The sequence below is a fragment of the Gnatocerus cornutus genome, chromosome 1 (assembly GCF_029298725.1).
Source record: "Gnatocerus cornutus isolate USDA-ARS CGAHR chromosome 1, icGnaCorn1.1, whole genome shotgun sequence".
In the NCBI taxonomy this organism is placed as follows: Eukaryota; Metazoa; Arthropoda; class Insecta; order Coleoptera; family Tenebrionidae; genus Gnatocerus; species Gnatocerus cornutus.
The window spans coordinates 13,703,604-13,724,567 of record NC_142233.1 but is presented as its reverse complement, the minus strand read 5'-3'; positions in this window follow the sequence as shown (position 1 = coordinate 13,724,567).

Below are 20,964 nucleotides of genomic sequence, written 5' to 3'. Positions count from 1 at the left end.
AAGAATAGTAATTTCTCAAATTTGTAATTTTGCGTCTATAATTTTGTCATTTGGCACAATTGAAAAACAGCTCAAGAGTAGCAACCTCAAGTTTCATAATTATAGTTTTAAAATTACGAAAATGACGGGCTTTAGAATCAAATTTTGAAAAATTTTGCATGGTTCCAAAAATAAAAATTTCCCAAACTGGTAATTTTGCGTCTATAATTGTGCCATTTAGTACAACTAAAAAACAAGTCAATAGTTGCAACATCCCCAATTTTCATATCTGTACCTTCAAAGTGACAACACTGACGGGCCTTAGAAATAAATTTTGAAAATTTATGCATCGCTCTAAGAATAGTAATTTCTCAAATTTGTAATTTTGCGTCTATAATTTTGTCATTTGGCATAATTGACAAACAGCTCAAGAGTAGCAACCACCTCAAGTTTCATAATTATAGTTTTAAAATTACGAAAATAACGGGTTTTAGAATCAAATTTTGAAAATTTTTGCATGGTTCCAAAAATAAAAATTTCCCAAACTGGTAATTTTGCGTCTATAATTGTGCCATTTAGTACAACTAAAAAACAAGTCAATAGTTGCAACATCCCCAATTTTCATATCTGTACCTTCAAAGTGACAACAATGACGGGCCTTAGAAATAAATTTTGAAAATTTATGCGTCGCTCTAAGAATAGTAATTTCTCAAATTTGTAATTTTGCGTCTATAATTTTGTCACTTGGCATAATTGACAAACAGCTCAAGAGTAGCAACCACCTCAAGTTTCATAATTATAGTTTTAAAATTACGAAAATGACGGGCTTTAGAATCAAATTTTGAAAATTTTTTGCATAGTTCCAAAAATAAAAATTTCCCAAACTGGTAATTTTACGTCTATAATTGTGCCATTTAGTACAACTAAAAAACAAGTCAATAGTTGCAACCTCCCCAGTTTTCATACTTATACCCTCAAAGTTACGAATATGACGGGCCATAGAATCAAATTTCAAAAATTTTTCCATCGTTGCAAGAATAAAAATTTTCTAATTTTTGTAATTTTGCGTCTATAATTGTGTCATTTGGTACAATTAAAAAACAAGTCGCAATCTCCCCAAATCCAAATTTCATAATTATAACTTCAAAATTACGAAAATAACGGGTCTTGGAATCAAATTTTGAAAATGTTTGCATCGTTCCTAGAACTTCTAATTTTACGCCTAAAATTTTGTCACTATGCACAATTGAACACCGGGTCAAGAGTAGCAACCTTCTCAAATTTTGTAACTATAGCTTTAAAATTACCAAAATTACGGGTCTTGAAATCAAATTTCGGAAATTTTTGCATCGTTGCTATGTTTAAAATTTGTCGTTTGATATCTGAAATTTTGTCCTTTGGTATAACAGAAAAACGACAAATGAGTAGCAATCTTTCCAAATTTCACGTCTACACCATAAAAATTACAAAAATGATAGGCCTTTAAATTGAGTTTTAAAAATGTTTGCGGTCTTCTAAAAAGAAAAATGTTTAAAACGTGTTATTTGATATGAATAATTTTGTCCTTTGGCATAATTTAGAACCGACTCAGAAGTACTAATTTTTCCGAAGCTTATTTTTTATTGACTATTTAGTTTTCTAGCATTACTGAAAAACGAGTGAAAACATCCTCAAATTTTATGTCTAAAATTTTAAAATTACGAAAATAACAGATCTTGGAATTATTTTTTTTTTAATTTTGTATCTTTCCACAAATAGAAATTTGTGTAACGTTTTTATTAGATATTTCATTAGTCAAGACGTTGCTGTCCTCTTTTAATATCTAAATAAAAATTATTTGTTGTAACGCCCTGTATTACAGATTCTAAAACTGCAAATGACATTGTCAAAAAATTGCCCGATTACATTATTAGTTTATCGTTCAAATCTAAAACTGTAAGGATTTTACGTCTCTTGCTTTGTCTACGCTCAGGCGAGAAACATTGCTCTCGAGCCGTAAAATCCAACTTACAGTTACTTGAATGTAAATACCTATTAGAGTATATCTATTTGGGTCCTAAAAAAAATAAATAAAGAAATGTCACGAATTTTCGATAATTTGAGAGAGTCGCAAGAAATGAGATGAATCTTTTGTAGGGTTTGAATTTTGCATAATATTTTTTCAAATTTTGGATGCTTGGATGCTTCTGTTTTCTTAGTTTTTTCACATGCATTTTTGCTCCTATATTAATTTCTAAAGCTTTAAGGGCTTTTAAGGGCGAGCTATTTATAGGTACATTAAAGGAGATGAACCGTCCTGAATGATGTGCTTTGGAAGTTGCATTATCTTCTCGACTTTTAAGGGCTTAATTTACATGAGTGAGTTTTCAGATAATTCGCTTTTTTAAAGACTCCGAACATTTTGGTTCATTAAAAGTTTTCGTTTTTCTTCATGTTTACAGTTTTAAAATTGCGCTCTAGGAAAAAATCCCATCGACACACTTTATAACTGTAGGTCAGAAAACTTCGATTTCTAAATAATCCAACACTAATCTGAACTTTGATTCTATATTTGGTTTCGCAGCTCTTTCAACTACATCATATTTTACTACCGCTTTGAATGCAGTGGAATTTATGTGTCCCTTGCTATTTAACATTACAAATTGGGGTTAGCAGTGGTTAACAAGTGCGTCGAGAAATGTCACCAAGCATGGATTTAACTTCTTCGCTCAACACAAGAATTGTCCTTCCGGAGGAGGAAATACGCTTCGTTTGAAGGTGCTGAGGTATTTGAGATTTTTAAAAATAGACGCAGTTGGATTTATTTTTGTTGAGTTCTAAAAAAAGTGAAAAATAAAAAATAATTGTAATGTTAGAAAATTTTGAAATGGTAAAATTTCATGAAAAGGCTTCTTCTAAAATCTATTTATAGCAATATCGCTGTTATTTGTTTGATAAATCGAATGAAATTTATACTAATTTAACGCAGAACTTTACAAAGAATCCAAATCAGTTCTTAAAAAAAAAATGTTGAATTTGGCAAATACGTGCTAATCTGAATCGGTTTGTAGAATAAATTTACTGAAATTTCTACTTATTGGCCTCACAATTTCACGAATAATCCAAATTCGTTCTTAAAAACTATCTAAAAAGTCAAACAACTGTAAAGAAACAATTGAAATTTTGGGGTTCGGTAAAATTACTAAAAACTGATTTTATTTAAAAATCCGGAAATTTTCCGAAACTAAGACAATTAAAAAAATGCGATTGGCATTTAATTTTTACCGCTTTTTTTATACAAATTTTTAACTTTGGTTAGTTCTAATTTTACAAAATTACAAAAGAGATTACAAAATTGACAAACTATGAAATTCAAATTTTGAAAATTTTTGTATCAAAATTTTGAAAATTTGGAAAATTTTTCGTTTTATATTTACAATTTTGTCTTTTGGCATAACTGTGAAACGAGTTAAAAGTAGCAACTTTTTCAAATTTTATGCCTATATCATAAAAATTACAAAAATGACAGATCTTCAACTCTAATTTGGAAAATTTTTGCATATTTCCAAAAAGAAAAATGTCTAAAACCTGTGATTTGACATGTATAATTTTACCTAATTGAAAAACAGATCAAAAGCAACAATTCTTTAAAATTTTATGTCGATAACATGAAGATTACAAAAATAACAGACTTTGCAAGAAATTTTTTGCATGGAAAATTTGTAAAACTTGTCGTTTTTTATTTACACTTTTGTTTTTTGGCATAACTATGAAACGAATCAAGAGTAACAACCTCTCCAAATTTCAAGTCTACAGCATAAAAATTCCAAAAATGACAGACTTTCAAATCCAATTTTGAAAATTTTTGCGTCGTCTCAAAAAGAAAAATGATTAAATTTTGTCATTTGATGTCTATAATTTTGTATTTTGGTATAATTAAAAAACGGTTTAAGAATACCAATTTTTCCAAATTTAATGTCCATAACATTAAGATTACGAGAATGACAGACTTTGCAGTCAAAATTGTGAACATTTTTTTATGCAAAATTTTGAAAATTTGTAAAACTTGTCGTTTTTTATTTACAATTTTGTCTTTTGGCATAACTGTGAATCGAGTCAAGAGTAATAACCTCACCAAATTTCATGTCTATAGCATATAAAGTACAAAAATCACAGGCCTTTAAATCCAATTTTGAAAATTTTTGCATCCTTCCAAAAAAAAATGTCTAAAACTTGCCATTCGATGTCAACCATTTTGTCTTTTAATATAATTATAAAGCGGTTCAAAAGTTACAATTTTTTTTAAATTTTATGTCGATAACATGAAAATGACAAAGATGACAATTCTCTAATTAAAATTTTGCATCAAAAGTTTTGAAAATTTGTAAAACTTCTCGTTTTTTATTTACAATCTTGTCTTTTGGCATAACTGTGAAACGAGTTAAGAGTAGCAACCTCTCCAAATTTCTTGTTTAGGGTATAAAAAGTACAAAAATTACAGACTCTGAAATCAAAGTCAAAATGTTTGAGTACTTCTAAAAAAAAATTCAAAACTTGTCATTTGATATCTATAATTTTGTTATTTGGTATAATTGAAAAACGGTTCAAGAGCAACAATTTTGCTAAATTTCATGTGAATAACATAAAAATTACGAAAATCACAAGCTTTGTAGTCAAAGTTTTTAATATTTTTGCATCCAAAATTTTGAAAATTTGTAAAACTTCTCGTTTTTTACAATTTTGTCTTTTGGGATAACTGTGAAACAAGTCAGAAGTAGCAACTTTTCTAAATTTTATGTCGATAACATTAAAGTTACGAGAATAACAGACTTTGAAGACAAAATTTGGATCATTTTTTTATGCAAAATTTTGAAAATTTGTACAATTTGTCGTTTTTTATTTACAATGTTGTCTTTTGGCATAACTAAAAATCGGTTCAAGAGTAGCAACCTACCCTAATTTCATGTATATAGCCAAAAAATTACGAAAATTACAGGCTTTAGAACCCAAAAATTAGAATTTTTGCAACCTCCCAAAAAAAAACGTCTAAAAATTGTGGTGTTTTATATATAATTTTGCTCTTTGGCATAATTAAAAAATCACTCAAAATTATAAATTTTTCCGAATTTTATGTCGATAACATGAAAATGACGAAAAAGCCTCCAAAAGACTGGTTTTGGAGTCAAATTTTGAAACCTTTTGCATCGTTCATTAAATAAAAATTTCTCAAACTTGTAATTTTGCGTCTATAATTTTATTATTTGGCACAATTGAAAAACGAATTTAGGGTAGCAATCTTCTCTAATTCCATACTTATGCTTCAAAATTACGAACATGACGGGCCTTGAAATCAAATTTTAAAAATTTTTGCATGGTTCCAAAAATAAAAATTTCTCAAACTTGTAATTTTGTCGTTTGTCACAATTGGAAAGCTACTGAAGAGTAGCAACCTCCTTTAATTTCAAAGTTATAGCTTCAAAATTACGAAAATGGCGAGTTTTGGAATTAAAATTTGAAAAGTTTGGAAGCGTTCAATAAATAAAAATGTTTAAAACTTGTCGTTTCGTATCTCTAATTTTGTGTTTTAATAAAATAGAAAACGACAAACGAGTAGCAACCTCTCTAAATTTTATGTGACTCTGGAGACCTGGCAAAAAGTTCAAATTATCAAGAGTTTAAAATATATTGTGGTTCAAATAATCGAGAGAAAGACAAAAAAAAATTCAAACAAACGAGCGACAAACAGACAATAGTCAGAATAAACAAACAAATCTGAGCAGTGAGCGTGAAATCCACTAACTCCACTTTGACGAAATGTAAAACTTATATATATTTGGGGGGGGTAAGCTTCCAAAAACCCTTTATTACAAAACATAAATAAAAAAAAACATAAAATCTGATTTTAAAGCTGCAATTGAATTTTTAAGAATGGCTTGTTCAGAACTTTTCTGTTTTTCTTCATGTGAGAAGGAAAAATTCAAATTAGAGGCTTGGCGATTTTACTTTAAATTGACGAGAGGCCAAAATACATTGACCATTTTTAATTTATCGAGAGTAATCGAAGAGACCGGGAAAAAACTTCAAATTATCAAGATTCAAATTATCGAGAGTTTACTGTAATAGCCTAAAAATTACAAAAATGCCTTCAAATCCAGTTTCAAAATATTTGGCACCCTCCCCTGACATCTACAATTTTGTTCTTTGGTATAATTGAAAAACGGTTCAAGAGTAGCACTTTATCCAAATTTCATGTCGATAACAAATTTATACTACTTGTTGTTTTTTATTACAATTTTTTTATACAATTTTGTTATTTAAAAATTGAGCCAAAATTTTCTACGAATAGAAATATGTTGCTTTTTATTAGTTGTTTAATTTGGCACTAATAAAAGATAAGTCAAACTTCAAAATTAAATTTTAAAATAAAATTATAATTTATTTATATTATTTTGTCTAGACGATTTTTGCACTTTTAAATTCAAAATAAAAATTAATTTTTTGTGGCGCCATCTATTAGAATGTTCGAAAATTCCAAATGACACTCTCAAAGAGTTGTCTGATCGACTTGCTAATTCTGGTTTAGATGATTTATTCACCAAAAAGTGTGTTACAAATCTCGCTCTGTATGAATTGGACTGCTCTCTAGCAAATGCCGCCTTCTCCGTCTATCTAGTTGTAAAGTCTCACTTTCAGTGTCTTTCTTACTTTTTCCGGTAACCTGCACCTGCTAGATTTGATGGAATTCTCAAAGATTTTTTAAGACAATTTTTACGATTTATGTCAATTTTTCATTTTCTTTGAACATTTTCTCGGTTTTTCGAATATTTTTTTTAATTCTGTGTGATTCTCTAAAACAACCTAAGTTTTTTTTTAATTTTGTGGAGTTTGATCCTTCAAATTTAAAAGATTCTGGGACATTCCTGAAACTTTCTAACCTTCACTAGAAGTTTATGGTGTTCACAAAATATCCGAGATTCTCATGGGCGTTCTTAAAAAATCTAACAAATTCTAGATAATCCTGGAGACCGTAAAAAATATTAAAAAACTTGTCAGAATTTACAAAGATCTTATTAACCTTAGAATGAAACAGAATCATAAAATCCACAGAATCTCAATGAATCCGGAAGAATCGTAACAAATTCTAGAAATTTTAAAAAATTTAAAAAAGTTCCACAAAATTTTTGAAAAGTGGAAATTGTAAAACAATAATAAAAGTCGATGAAATCTCAGAAAATCTTCGCAAGCATCTCTCTTTGCGATGTCAGTGCGGAAAAAAATCAGATTACAATGACGCATAAAAAAATAAAATAGCAAATAATTTTAGTGGTGGTGCCATCTATTAAAAGATTCGAAAATTGCCAGTGAAGTGGTGAAAGAATTGTTGGATATGTCAGATTGCAATTCACTTTTAGACAAAAGGATTTTAGGTCTCTCCAGCCAATGCCGCATTCATTCACCCTGTAGCAACCGTAAAACCAGTAAAATTGAGTATGAATATTATTTATTACCGTAATTTGACAGTGCTACCAACCGGAAAACAATACTCAAAGCCTATTTGGAATGTACGATTCTTATTTTAGCCAGCTAAAATCAAAATTTATTGTGGTAATTTCAGATGATGGGCTTTTAAGTGTGTTTAGTACAAACAGTTCTATTTATGACGATTACATATTTACGATTTCAAAAATAGATTTCTGAAGATTACCTACCAATCATCTAGAGATGTTCTAACTCTGTGGGACGGGCGATTTAAAATTTCAAGATTTAAAATTTTTTTAGTTAATTGTTTTGTTTTATTTTTAGACTAAAATAAGTTTAGACGTACAATTTAATTTTTATAATAAAGTCTTATCTTACTTTTCATAAAACTTTCTACTTAATAATTAATCATCGTCACATTTCTTAACAACCAGATCAGTTAATAGCCGCCACTACTATGCATCAGCAAATTTCTTTACCTTCACTTTATCAGCAAGAACAGAATGATACGATCATCCCTCTATTTCGGCCTTCGCCGCAGTCCGATGGCAACCCTACAGCGACCCCTGTAATCGTCGGCGTCGAGTCGAGCTGTGATGCCCCAAAATTATCCAAGCGTTCAACAAAACTATTCAGTAATTACGACGTTGGTTTGTCTAGCTAGATAAGTTATTTCAAGAAGGTGTTTAACTAATTGGGTTGGAAAGGAAACTATTTTAATTTAAATGTCTCTGAAATGAAAGGGAAACTGAGAAATATTGATTGCCGAGAAAGTTTCGCGTTGCAATCGCCAGTTAGATGTAGATATTGTATCACTTGTTGTGTAATGAGGATATTATACAACGCTTTATTATTGCACAAGTGGATATCATAGCTTATTACAAACAACTTCTATAGAAAAATGCCGAAAATCAAAGAATTTGCGAAATTAAGAAAAAGTATTCTGCACAATCTGCAGCTTTTAAGAATTCCAAAAAATTGAAGACGTCAAATAAATAAAGTTAGTTGAAAATCTAGAGTTTTAAGTAGTTTATTGATTGTACCAAATTGCAAAATTTTAGAGCAGTGCACTCAAATTTTAGAAATTTTTGTTTTAAGGCCACAACAAATTGCCAACATCTGTTGCCAAAATTTCTAATTTTGATAATATTTGTGCTTCAGCTAAAAAAAAAATATTTTTATTAATAAAATTAATAACTCTACTAAGGTGCAAAATTTTACAGCAAGAAACACATTTTAGAAATTTTTGTTTTTCACACCAAGCACAAACTGTCAACATCTGATATTGTGAAAATTCGTAATTTTCACACTTTTTGTGCCACAGCTACGAAATTGGGCAGAATTACTCTTATTAAGTAGTTTATTAATTTTACCAAATTGCAAATTTTTAGAGCGGTAGACTCAAATTTTAGAAATTTTTGTTTTAAGACCAAATCAAATTGCTAACATCAATTGCTAAAATTTGTTATTTTGACAATTTTTGTGTTACTGCTACAAAATGTAGGCAAATTACTTTAATTAATTAGATTATTGACTATACCAAAGTGCAAAATTTTAAAGCAAAAAAATTACATTTTAAAAATTTTTAGTTTTTACACCAAGCACAAACTGCCATCTGTTGTAGAATTTCGTAATTTTTGTGCTACAGCTACGAAATTTAAGCAAGTTACTCTTCTTAAGTAGTTTATTAACTTTACTAAATTACAAAATTTTGGAACTAAAAACTCGAATTTAAAAAAAAATTGATAGTCACATCAAGCACAAATTGCCAATAGCTGTTGTCAAAATTCGTAATTTTGATAATTTTAATGCTACAGCTACAAAATTTGAGAAAGTTGCTCTTATTGAGTAGTTTTCTAATTCTACAAAAATACAAAATTATTGAGCATATTTTGAGTTCAAATTTTAGATTTTTTTATTTTTAGACCAAACACAAATTGCCAACATCTGTTGCCAAAATTCGTACTTTCAACAATTTTTGTGCTACAGCTACGAAGTTAGGAAAAGTTACTCTTATTAAGTAGTTTATTAACTCAACGGAATTACAAGATTCTAGAGCGGAAGACTCAAATTTTAGAAATTTTTGATTTTCAGGCCAACCATAAATTGCCAAGATCTTTCGCTAAAATCGTAATTTTGCCAATTTTTGTACTACAGCTACGAACTTCGACACAGTTACTTTTACTAAATAGTTTATTAACTTTACTGAATTGCAAAATTTTAGAGCAATAAACACAAATTTTAGAAACTTTTGAATTTTAGACCAAGCTCAAATTGCCAACATCTGTGCTAAAGTTCGTAGTTTTGGTAGTTTTTATGTTACAGCTACAAAATTGTTAAACGTTACTGTTTGTGAATAGTTTATTAACTCTCCCAATACAAAATTATAGTGAAAAAGACTCAAATTTTAGAAATTTTTAATTTGCAGACCAAGCACAAATTGCCAATATTTATTGCCAAAATTCGTAATTTTGACAATTTCATTGCTACAGCTACGAAGTTTGGGAAAGCTACTCTTTTTTAGTTTATTAATTCTACCAAAAAGGCAAGATTCTAAAGCAAATTACTCAAACGATAGAAATTTTCGATTTTAATGCCAATCAAAAATTGTCAACATCGGTTGCTAAAATTCGTAATTTTGGTTATTTTTGTGCTACAGCTACGAAATTTAAGCAAGTTACTCTTCTTAAGTAGTTTATTAACTTTACTAAATTACAAAATTTTAGAACTAAAAACTCGAATTTAAAAAAAAAATTGATATTCACATCAAGCACAAATCGGTTGCTAAAATTCGTACTTTCGACAATTTTTGTGCTGCAGCTACGAAGTTAAAGGAAGTTACCTTATTAAGTAGTTTAATAACTCACCCAAATTACAAGATTCTAGAGCGGAAGACTCAAATTTTAGAAATTTTCAATTTTCAGACCAACCACAAATTGTCAAGATCTCTTGCCAAAAATCGTAATTTTGGCAATTTTGATGCTACTGCTGCAAAATTTGGAGATGTTATTCTTTTTAAAAAGTTTATTAACTTTGTCTAATTACAAAATTGTAGATCAAAAGATTCAGATTTTAGAAATTTTTGAATCTTAGATTAGCTGAAACTGCTAACATCTGTTGCCAAAATTCGTAATTTTAACAATTTTTGTGCTACAGCTACAAAGTTTAGGAAAGTTACTCTAATTAAGTAGTTTATTAATTCAACCAAATTGCAAGATTCTAGAGCAAAAGAGTTAAATTTTAGAAATTTTTGATTTTTAGGCCAACCATAAATTGCCAAGATAAAAATCGTAACTTTGACAATTTTAATGCTACAGCTACGAAATTTGAAAATCTTATTTTTTTTAAAACCTTATTAACTCTGCCAAATTACGAAATTGTAGACCAAAAGATTCAAATTTTAGAAAGTTTCGATTTGTAGACCAAGCACAAATTTCCATTGTATGTGGCTAAAATTCGTAATTTTGGCAGTTTTTATGCTACAGCTACGAAATTTTGAGAAGCTACTGTTAGTGAATAGTTTATTAACTCTCAAAAATTAGAAAATTGTAAAGTAGTAGACACAAATTTTAAATTTTTGATTCTAAGATCAAGCACAAATTGGCACAAATTCGAAATTTTGACAATTTGTGTGCTACAGCTACGAAGTTTTGGAAAGTTACTCTTATTTGGTAGTTTACTGATTCTACCAAATTGAAAGATTTTAAAGCAAATGTCTTAAAAGTTAGAAATTTTCGATTCTTAGACCAAACACAAATCGTCAATATCGACTGCAACAATTCGTAATTTTGTTCATTTTTGTGCTACAGTTACAAAATTTAAGAATTCTTTTAAGTAGTTTATTAACACTACTAAATAACAAAATTGTAAAACACAAGACTCAAATTTTAGAAATTTTTTGATATTCACATCAACCACAAATTGTCAATACCTGTTGTCAAAATTTGTAATTATAATAATTTTAATGCTACTGCTATGAAAGTTGACAAAGTTGCTCTTATTGTGTAGTTTATTAGTTTTACCAAATTACAAAATTTAAAAACAAAAAACTGAAATTTTAAAAATTCTTGATTTTTAGACCAAGCACAAATTGCCAACGTCTGTTGCTGAAATTTGTAATTTTGACAATTTCTGTGCTACAGCTACGAAGTTTGAAAAAGTTATTCTTATTAAGTAGTTTATTAATTCTACCAAATTGCAAGGTTCTAGAACAAATGACTTAAATCTTAGAAATTTTCGATTTTTGAACTAAACACCAATTGCCAAAATCGTTTTCTAAAATTATTCATTTTGATGCTACAATTACGATTTTTGAAAAAAATACTTTTCTTAAATAGTTTAATAACTCTACTAAATTACAAAATTGTTGAACAAAAGATTTAAATTTTAGAAATTTTTATGTATACAGCAAGCACAAATTGCCAATACATGTTGCTAAAATTCGATATTTTGACCAGTTTTATGCTACAACTTCAAAATTTGATATTAGTTTATTAATTCTACCAAATTACAAAATTGTAAAGCAAAAAACTCAAATTTAAAAAAAAATATTAAAAAAAAAACAAGCACAAATCTGCTGTTAAAATTTGTAATTGACAAAGTTTAAAAAAATTACTATCATTAAGTTTAATAACTCTACTAACAATAAATTACAAAATTTTAGAGCAATTTTGATTTTTTGGACCAAGCATAAATTGCCAACGTCTGTTAATAAAAAAATTGCAAAATTGTAGACCAAAAGACTCAAATTTTAGAAATGTTTAATTTTAAAAACCAAGCAAAAATTGCTAAAATTCGAAATTTTGATAAGTTTGGTGCTACAACCACAGAATTTTAGAAAGTAACTTTTTTTAAATAGTTTATTAACGCTAGGGCTAAAAAAGGGTTTTTTTCTCCCAACTAATAACAATTACTCTTATTTTTTGTATAAGAATTTATTGCGCAAGCACCTTTAATTTTACCTCTTCGTTAACATTTCTTTAGCCAAAACAACCACTTTACCGGTGCTAGTTACCGCAACGTCCCTAATCCAACAACCTCTGCAAAGTTTTTATTGAGGCCTTTCATAATCGAATTAGTAATTACCCAAATTGTTATTGGTTTAGGCTAACAAACGGCCATATCTTGAAAATAAACCAACTAGCCCGCCAATATCCAGCTGTATCCACGAACGCAATAAAACTCCGATGAAAATAGTTCCAACTACAATAGAATTTGTTCTAAAATAATTCAAATTGAAACCTGCATCGAGTTCAAGGTGAAATCCCTAATTTTATCTTTAATGTTTCCGGTAAAGCGCGGCAGCTTGCGAGAACGTTCGCAGCAATGTAAAAAATCCATAGTCTTTCAATCAAAGAATAAATCTGCGATAAATTAAACGGAAAGTTTTTTTCTCTGTTTTTGTAATATAGTGTGCAGTCCTGACTTGCCTTCTCAAGAATAGGTTGCCTCCTGCATAATTTATCAAGTCGCAGGAAGGATCGTTTTTTGTTGGATATATTTTACAAGAAGTTTAGTTGCTACCCCAGTTGTCGCTTCTTAGAATTTAGAAAGAGCAATGGACGTAGGATCTGATTTGCAAGCGAAAGAAATCAACTGACGCAAGAATTCGCATTAATGGCGTTGAGACTGGTTTCCAGTTTGCGTGTTAAATTATTGCGAAACGTTTTTTGGTACAACTTCACCCCGAAAATTCAAACTATTTCCGGAAAGTATGTAATAACAGAGCCTTTGTCTTGGACTCGTGCAAGCGAAACCTTCGCAGGCTTGCTATTTATGAGTGTATTAATGTGTTAATTGCTTTGTACATTTTATTGCAAAACTGCAAGAACTAAAGCAGTTTCCAACAATCTAATGAGGTAGCGACGATTCGGAGCATTCGCAAAGCTATTTCTATTTAAAACAGACAATTCTTAATTTTGTGTTAAAATTAAGGGTGTTTGGATGTTTTCTACCAATTTTTAAAGATTTTTCATTACAAACACGTCCGAAAAACTTCAAAGATTTAAAAAATCAAAAAATTTTTGAGAATTTTGAAAGTTTGGAAAATAAAAAATTTGTCAAAAATACAGATCGTTCGAAACGAAAATTTCTAAAATTTGTCTAATGTGTCCGAAATTGTTATAATTTATCGCATTAAAAAAAAATCTAATTTTATTACCTTACTGCCAAAATTACAGGTCTAGATCGTTTATATTTCTAACAAACATTTCAAAAATTATTTTGGTGTACTTAATAAGAAACTTAAAATGTTTTCTAAATTTCATTTTTATACATAGACTTAAAATAGTCAGAATTTTAAATTTTGATTAAAAATTACTCAAATTTTTGTTTTTCTTAAAATGAAAATTTCAAAAATTGCTTTTTTCCGCCAATATTTTTGTAAATTGGTACACTCAATAAAAATTCTAAGGCGAGTGTACTCTTGTTATTGTATTGCCGTAGACTCAAAACTACAAGAAATACAGCGCTTTTGATAGACAATGGTGGAACTTTTTTGTTTGTCCTCAAATGAAAAATTCCTAATAAAAAGTTACTTCAGCCTAATATTTTTGTAATTTGACAAGCTTACTAAAATAATTCAGTATATTAAGATTCCAAAATTTCATTGACGTCTAGTCAAAATTATATTTTAAAAGAACATTTTTGATTTTATCTTAAAAAAAATTTTTTTTTGCCCGAAATGTTTGTAATTTACAACACACAATACGAAAATTAAAAAGTCAGCAAAATTTTATTTCTTTGATGCAAAAAATACAAGTCTTGATAAAAAAATTGCAATTTTTAGTTTATTTTATGAAAATTTCTGTTTCTTTTCTCGCGGATGTTTTTGTTATTTGGTTTACTCACTAAAAGACTTACGATTTTGTATCAATCATTTTATTGCCATACAGTCAAAATTACTCAAAGTACAACACTTTTAAATTTTTTAGTTAGCGCTAAGACTCAAAATTTCGGAAAAAAATTTCTTTGCAATAATAATTATAAATTTTACTATACTAGCTCAATAAAAAAATTTAATATCAGCTCCTAAAACTTTATTACATTTACAAATTTTTTGGTTTGATCTCGAAACAAAAATTTCTAAAATTCTTCTGTGTGGTTTACAATTTTCGTAATTTCTCACTCAATAGAATATCAAAGAGACAATTTTTCGCATGCAATACAACATGGTGCAAAAAATAAAGGTTCGTACAAAAAAAATTGCAAATTTATTTCAATTTAAAACTTCAAAAATTTGACTTTTATGTTCAATGTTTGTGTTGGCACACCAAATAAGTGGATAAAAATAATAAGTTTTCCACATGTCATTAGTCATTACCAAAAACGATATGAAGCTTAAATTTTGAATCTCAAAATAAAAATTTCCAAAATTTGAATCTTTTCTTTGATGTTTTTAATTTGGTCGGTTCGATAAGTCTATAGCAGTTAGGTTTTCTGAGTTTTAATGTTTTAGAGTCAAAATTATCAAAATTCCAAATTTTAATAAACAATATACACTTATTTTTTTGTTGATTTTTGAAACCAAAACTTGTAATACATTTCTTTTTGTTTTTGATATTTTTGTAACTTCTAATACACTCAATAAGACGGCTAAAGAGAATGTAAGCTTTGCAACAGAGCAAAATTTACAAGAAGTGCAGCACTTTTGATAGAGAATTTTGGAATTTTTTGAGTTTTTTCTTTTCAAATTTTTTTTAGACAATAGACAAATGTTCTTAATAAGAGGATCCAACATTATAATTTTTTTTAATTTCAATGCCATTTAGACAATATTGCCATAAATACGTATTTGAAAATAAAATTAGGTTTGATCTCAATAAACAAAAATTTCCTAAATTTGTTTCTTTTGTCATATTTTTTTTAATTTATGACACATTTAAGGTAGAAGATAAAAGAGAGTGTCATAAAACTAAAATTGCAATTTTTGGTTCGTTCTCAAAAAAAAATTATTTTCAGCGCCATGTAACTATTACTCCTACTAAATATTCTTATAAATTTGTACATTGAACTAGATCGATTCCAAAGATAGGAAGAATCTAAAGATTCTAAACTTTTTTAAATCATTAATGAGAAATTCAAATATTCCAAAGTGACTGCAGAGAGAAGTAATATAAAATAAATGTTTACAAAACACATAAATTTTCACCTTCAGAGCTAATTTTTGTTGTTAAACAGACTCTTCGTTTTATGGCCTCTCCGTTTAACTGTTTAACTAGACTAACCTCATTCTAACTTTAAAATTACGTTCGTTTCCCAACTTGATTTTAGTTTGTAACTGTGCAGAACGAATTTCTTCATCCTCGCATTTTATTTATTTATTTTTCTAATTCTAGAAAATGACATAAAAAGGCATTTCCATTATTTAATTAAATAATTCATTTTTGTGTCAAGTTTGTGACCAAGTAATGCCTCTAATAAAAAAATTGTAGACGAGACAAGAGAAAGAAATTAAAACCTGAAATAACAAAATATGTAAACATTTTACACTGTAATAAAATAAATTCCTACTTACATAGAGGTAAATTTATTAAAATCGGTACTACACCACCCATCTATCTTGAAAAGGACTATTTAAGTGTTCCCAGGGGAGCCATTGCCAATACAGAGTTCTCTAAAGCTCTTTTGTGTTTGTTTTGAACGGATCTCATCAGATGGCAGCAGAGCACATAAACACAACTTGTTACTTTACCAACAGATCAAGTTTTACTGGTTGCGTGTATATTGAACTGCATTCATGAACAAAAAATTGTTGATTAAAATCGCAAGAACTATAAAACTTAGTTTTCAGAACTTATTATCAACAATGTTAAAATCAAATCGAATTTTTTCAAAAGAATTTCAAGTCAAGATGCGCTATAAAATCTGATTATTTGAAAATTTGCACTTGAAATTATAAATTCACAAACCAATGTTTTAATTATGCTCCATTTTTTGACGGTCAAGATAATATTTTGTCACAAAATAGGCAAATAAATGTCTTCAAACTCCAGAAAACCAAAAATACTAAAAAAAACACAAAATTTAAAAAAAAACTAAAAATTTAAAACCTCCCAAAGACAAACGACCTCTACACTTGGCGTGAGAAATTTGTTACGGTAATTTAATAGCACGACAGTTTAATTTTAAATTTCCTTTTGATCTGATAGATCTATGCTAATGGAAGCGCTCTGAGTTTACATTACTATAAAGTATCGTGTTTCTTTTTAAACTGAATTGGGTCTTCACCACATAATTTTTTGAAACAGTGAAATTTTAATAGTGGTTTGCATGATAAAATTGGTTGAATCTGGAAGATTTTTTAAAGGAATTCAAATCTGAAAATATATTTTTATATCACATCTGTTTTTTTAGATATTTAACAAAATTTAAAATGAAAAACACACATCAAAATTGATAATTTTTTATTATTTTTTTCTAAGCACATGTACCTATCTATTACCAAACAATATACCAACCAAATTTGATACATACATCCCTAGAAACAATTTTCAAAAATGAGCAATTTTTAACTTTTTGAATATTTTTTTGCCAGTTCGATCTCGGAATATAAAACGAGTTGTAATTTGTACATCAGTGTAGTAATATTACTCATTTTCCGGCCTCATTTTTTCACTTCCAGATCAACTTCCTGTTTCTACAAAACTCAAACGTTTGTTGTTGATAGCACAACAAAAATTCTCAGGTGCTACGAAACCCGAAAATTAGCAAAACTAGCTTCGTTCTTTATCTTGGTCTCATACAAAGAGACCATTTTACGATGGAAACTGGAGACAAGCAAATAAATGATGTCTTAATCACATTGTACAAGCGAGGTCGAACAGTATTTTTCCTGTTTTAAAATAACATCATTTCCTGTAGTCACATTGTATCAGCAGAAAACGTTGCATCTAACTTTTGCACTTAAAATTTCTGACAATACAAATCCTTATTTTACTTAGATGTTCTTATCATTTTTTATCATAAATAATTGTTTTTGGGTGATTCTAAGTTAAGAGTTAAATTTGGTGCCAATGCAAAATTTCGTAGATGTAGCATCAAAATTATCGAAATTAAAAATTTTAGCAACAGATTTTGGCAAGTTGTACTTGATCTGAAAATCAAAAATTTCTTAAATTTCAGTCTTGTGCTCTACAATTTTGAAATCTGGTAGAATTAATAAACTACTCAATAAGAGTAACCTTGACAAATTTTGTAGTTGTACCATCAAAATTACAAATTTTAGCAACAGATGTTGGTAATGTGTGCTTAGTCTGAAAATCAAAATTTTCTAACACTTAAGTCTTTAGCTTTACAATTTTGAAATTTGGTAAACTTTTTAAACTACTTAATAAAAGTAACTTCGTCAAATTTTGTAGGTGTAGCATCAAAATTATCAAATTTAAAATTTTTTTAACAGATGGCAATTTGTGCTCGATCTGAAAATTAAAAATTTCTAAAATTTTAGTTTTATGATTTACAATTTTGAAATTTAGTACAATTAATAAACTACTCAATAAGAGTAAGTTTGCCAAAATTCGTAGCTAAGAAATAAAAATTATGAAAATTACATATTTTAGCATTTTGGACCTGGTTCGAAAATCAAAAATTTCTAAAATTGAAATTTTTTTGTTTTACCATTTTCAAATTTGGTAGAATTAATAAACTACTCAATAAGAGTAACTTCGCCAAATTTTGTAGTTGTAGCGTCAAAATGATCAAAATTACAAATTTTTAGCAACAGATGAAGACAAGTTGTGTTTGATCTGAAAATCAAAAATTTCTAAAATTTGAGTTTTGTGCTCTACAATTTTGTAATTTAGTCAAATTAATAAACTACTCAATAAAAGTAACTTCGACAAATTTCGTAGCTGTAGCCTCAAAATTATTAAAATAAAAAAAAATAGCAGAAGAATTTGGTAATTTGTGCTCGATCTGAATATTAAAAATTTCTAAAATTTGAGTCTTGTGATTTACAATTTTGAAATTTGGTATAATTAATAAACTACTCGATAAGAGTAAGTTCGTCAAATTTCGTAGCTGAGGAATAAAAATTATGAAAATTACTTACTTTAGCATTTTGGGCCTGGTTCAAAAATCAAAAATTTCTAAAATTGGAATTTTTTGCTTTACAATTTTCAAATTTGGTAGAATTAATAAACTACTCAATAAGAGTAACTTCGCCAAATTTTGTAGCTGTAGCGTCAAAATTATCAAAATTAAAAATTTTAGCAACAAATGTTGGCAATTGGTGCTTGACTAAAAAATCAAAAATTTCCAAAATTTGGGTCTTGTGCTCTACAATTTTGAAATTTGGTAGAATTAATAAACTTGTCAATAAGAGAAACTTCGCAAATTTTATAGATGTAGAATCAAAATTATCATAATAAAAAATTTTTTTCTCTAGAATATTGCAATTTGGTTGAGTTAATAAATTACTTAATCAGAGTAACTTTCCCAAACCTTGTAGCTGTAACACAAAAATTGTCAAAATTATGAATTTTGGCAACAGATGTTGGCAATTTGTACTCAGTCTGAGAATAAAAAATTGCCAAAATTTAAGTCTTTCACTTCACAATTTTTTAATTTGGGAGAGTTAATAAACCATTCACAACCAGAAACTTCTCAAAATTTCGTAGCTGTAGCATAAAAACTGCCAGAATTATGAATTTTAGCAACAGACGTTGGCAATTTGTGCTTGGTCTAAAAATTAAAACTTTCTAAAATTTAAATCTTTTGGTCTTCAATTTTGTAATTTGACAGAGTTAATAAACTTTAAAAAAAATCATCTAAAAATTTTGTACCTGCAGCATCAAAATTGTAAAAATTACGATTTTTAACAAAAGATCTTGGCAATTTATGATTGGCCTAAAATCATTTTTTTTTAATTTAAGTCTTTTGCTTTCGAATTTTGCAATTTGGTTGAGTTAATAAACTACTTAATTAGAGTAACTTTCCCAAACTTCGAGCTGTAGCACAAAAATTGTCAAAACTACGAATTTCTAAAAATTCTAAAAAAATAATTTTAAAAGTTAAGTCTTTTACTCTACGATTTGGTAATTTAGGATAGTTAATAAACTATTAACAAACAGTAATTTCTCAAAATTTTGTAGCTGTACTACCAAAACTATAAATTTTAGCAACAGACGATGGCAGTTTGTGCTTGGTCTAAAAATCAAAAATTTCTAAAATTTGAGTTTTATACTCAATAATTTTGTAATTTAGTACAATTAGCAAACTACAATAGCAGTAACTTTGTCAAATTTCGTAGCTGTAGCATTAAAATTATCAAAATTACGAATTTTGTCAACAAATTTGGCAATTTGTGCTTAGTCTGAGAATTAAAAATTTCTAAAATTTAAGTCTTTCACTCTACAATTTTTTAATTTGGAGAGTTAATAAACCATTCACAAACAGTAACTTCTCAAAATTTCGTAGCTGTAGCATAAAAACTGCCAAAATTATGAATTTTGGCAACAGACGTTGGCAATTTGTGCTTGATCTGAAAATCAAAAATTTCTAAAATTTGAGTTTTGTGCTCTACAATTTTGTAATTTAGTAAAATTAATAAACTACTCAATAAAAGTAACTTCGACAAATTTTGTAGCTGTAGCGTTAAAATTATCAAAATTAAAAATTTTATCAACAGATGTTGGCAATTTGTGCTTGATTCAAAAATCAAAAATTTCCAAAATTTGAGTCTTGTGCTCTACAATTTTGAAATTTGGTAGAATAAATAAACTTCTCAATAAGAGAAACTTCGCCAAATTTTATAGCTGTAAAATCAAAATTATCATAATAAAAAATTTAGCAACAGATGTTGGCAATTTGTGCTTGATCTGAAAATCAAAAACTTTCAAAATTTGAGTCTTGTGCTCTACAAATTTAAAATTTGGTAGAATTAATAAACTGCTCAATAAGAGTAACTTCGCCAAATGTCGTAGCTGTAGCATCAAAATTATCATAATAAAAAAATTTAGCAGCAGATTTTGGCAATTTGTGCTTGATCTAAAAATCAAAAATTCCTAAAATTTGAGTCTTGTGCTCTACAATTTTGTTATTTAGTAAAAATTAATAAACTACTTAATAAGAGTAACTACGACAAATTTCGTAGCTGTAGCATCAAAATTATCAAAATTTTAGCAACAAATGTTGGCACTTTAACATATGATCATCAAACATTTTTCAAATTTGATTCTTTTGCTCTACAATTTTGCATAATTTTCTTGCTTGTAACTTTTGTATTTAGGAGGCGTTTGCTAGAGGACGAGCTTCTTTAGATCCCATTTTAATAAAATTTTGATAGACCTTTCTATTATAGTCATAACTTCGGATTAGAGGTAATTATAACCAGCCTTTTAAAATAGAGAAAAAGGTACTCACTCTAACAAAACAAAAAGTAAAAAAAAACACTCGGCAGACTTTGCTAAAAAATTGTTCTCACTGAAAAGATTATAAATGAGCTAATTTTTTTCCTTCATTGCTTAATTTTTTATCAAAAGACCTGACACCACTTGTCAAAAAAATCCATTAAAACGTCAAAATGTC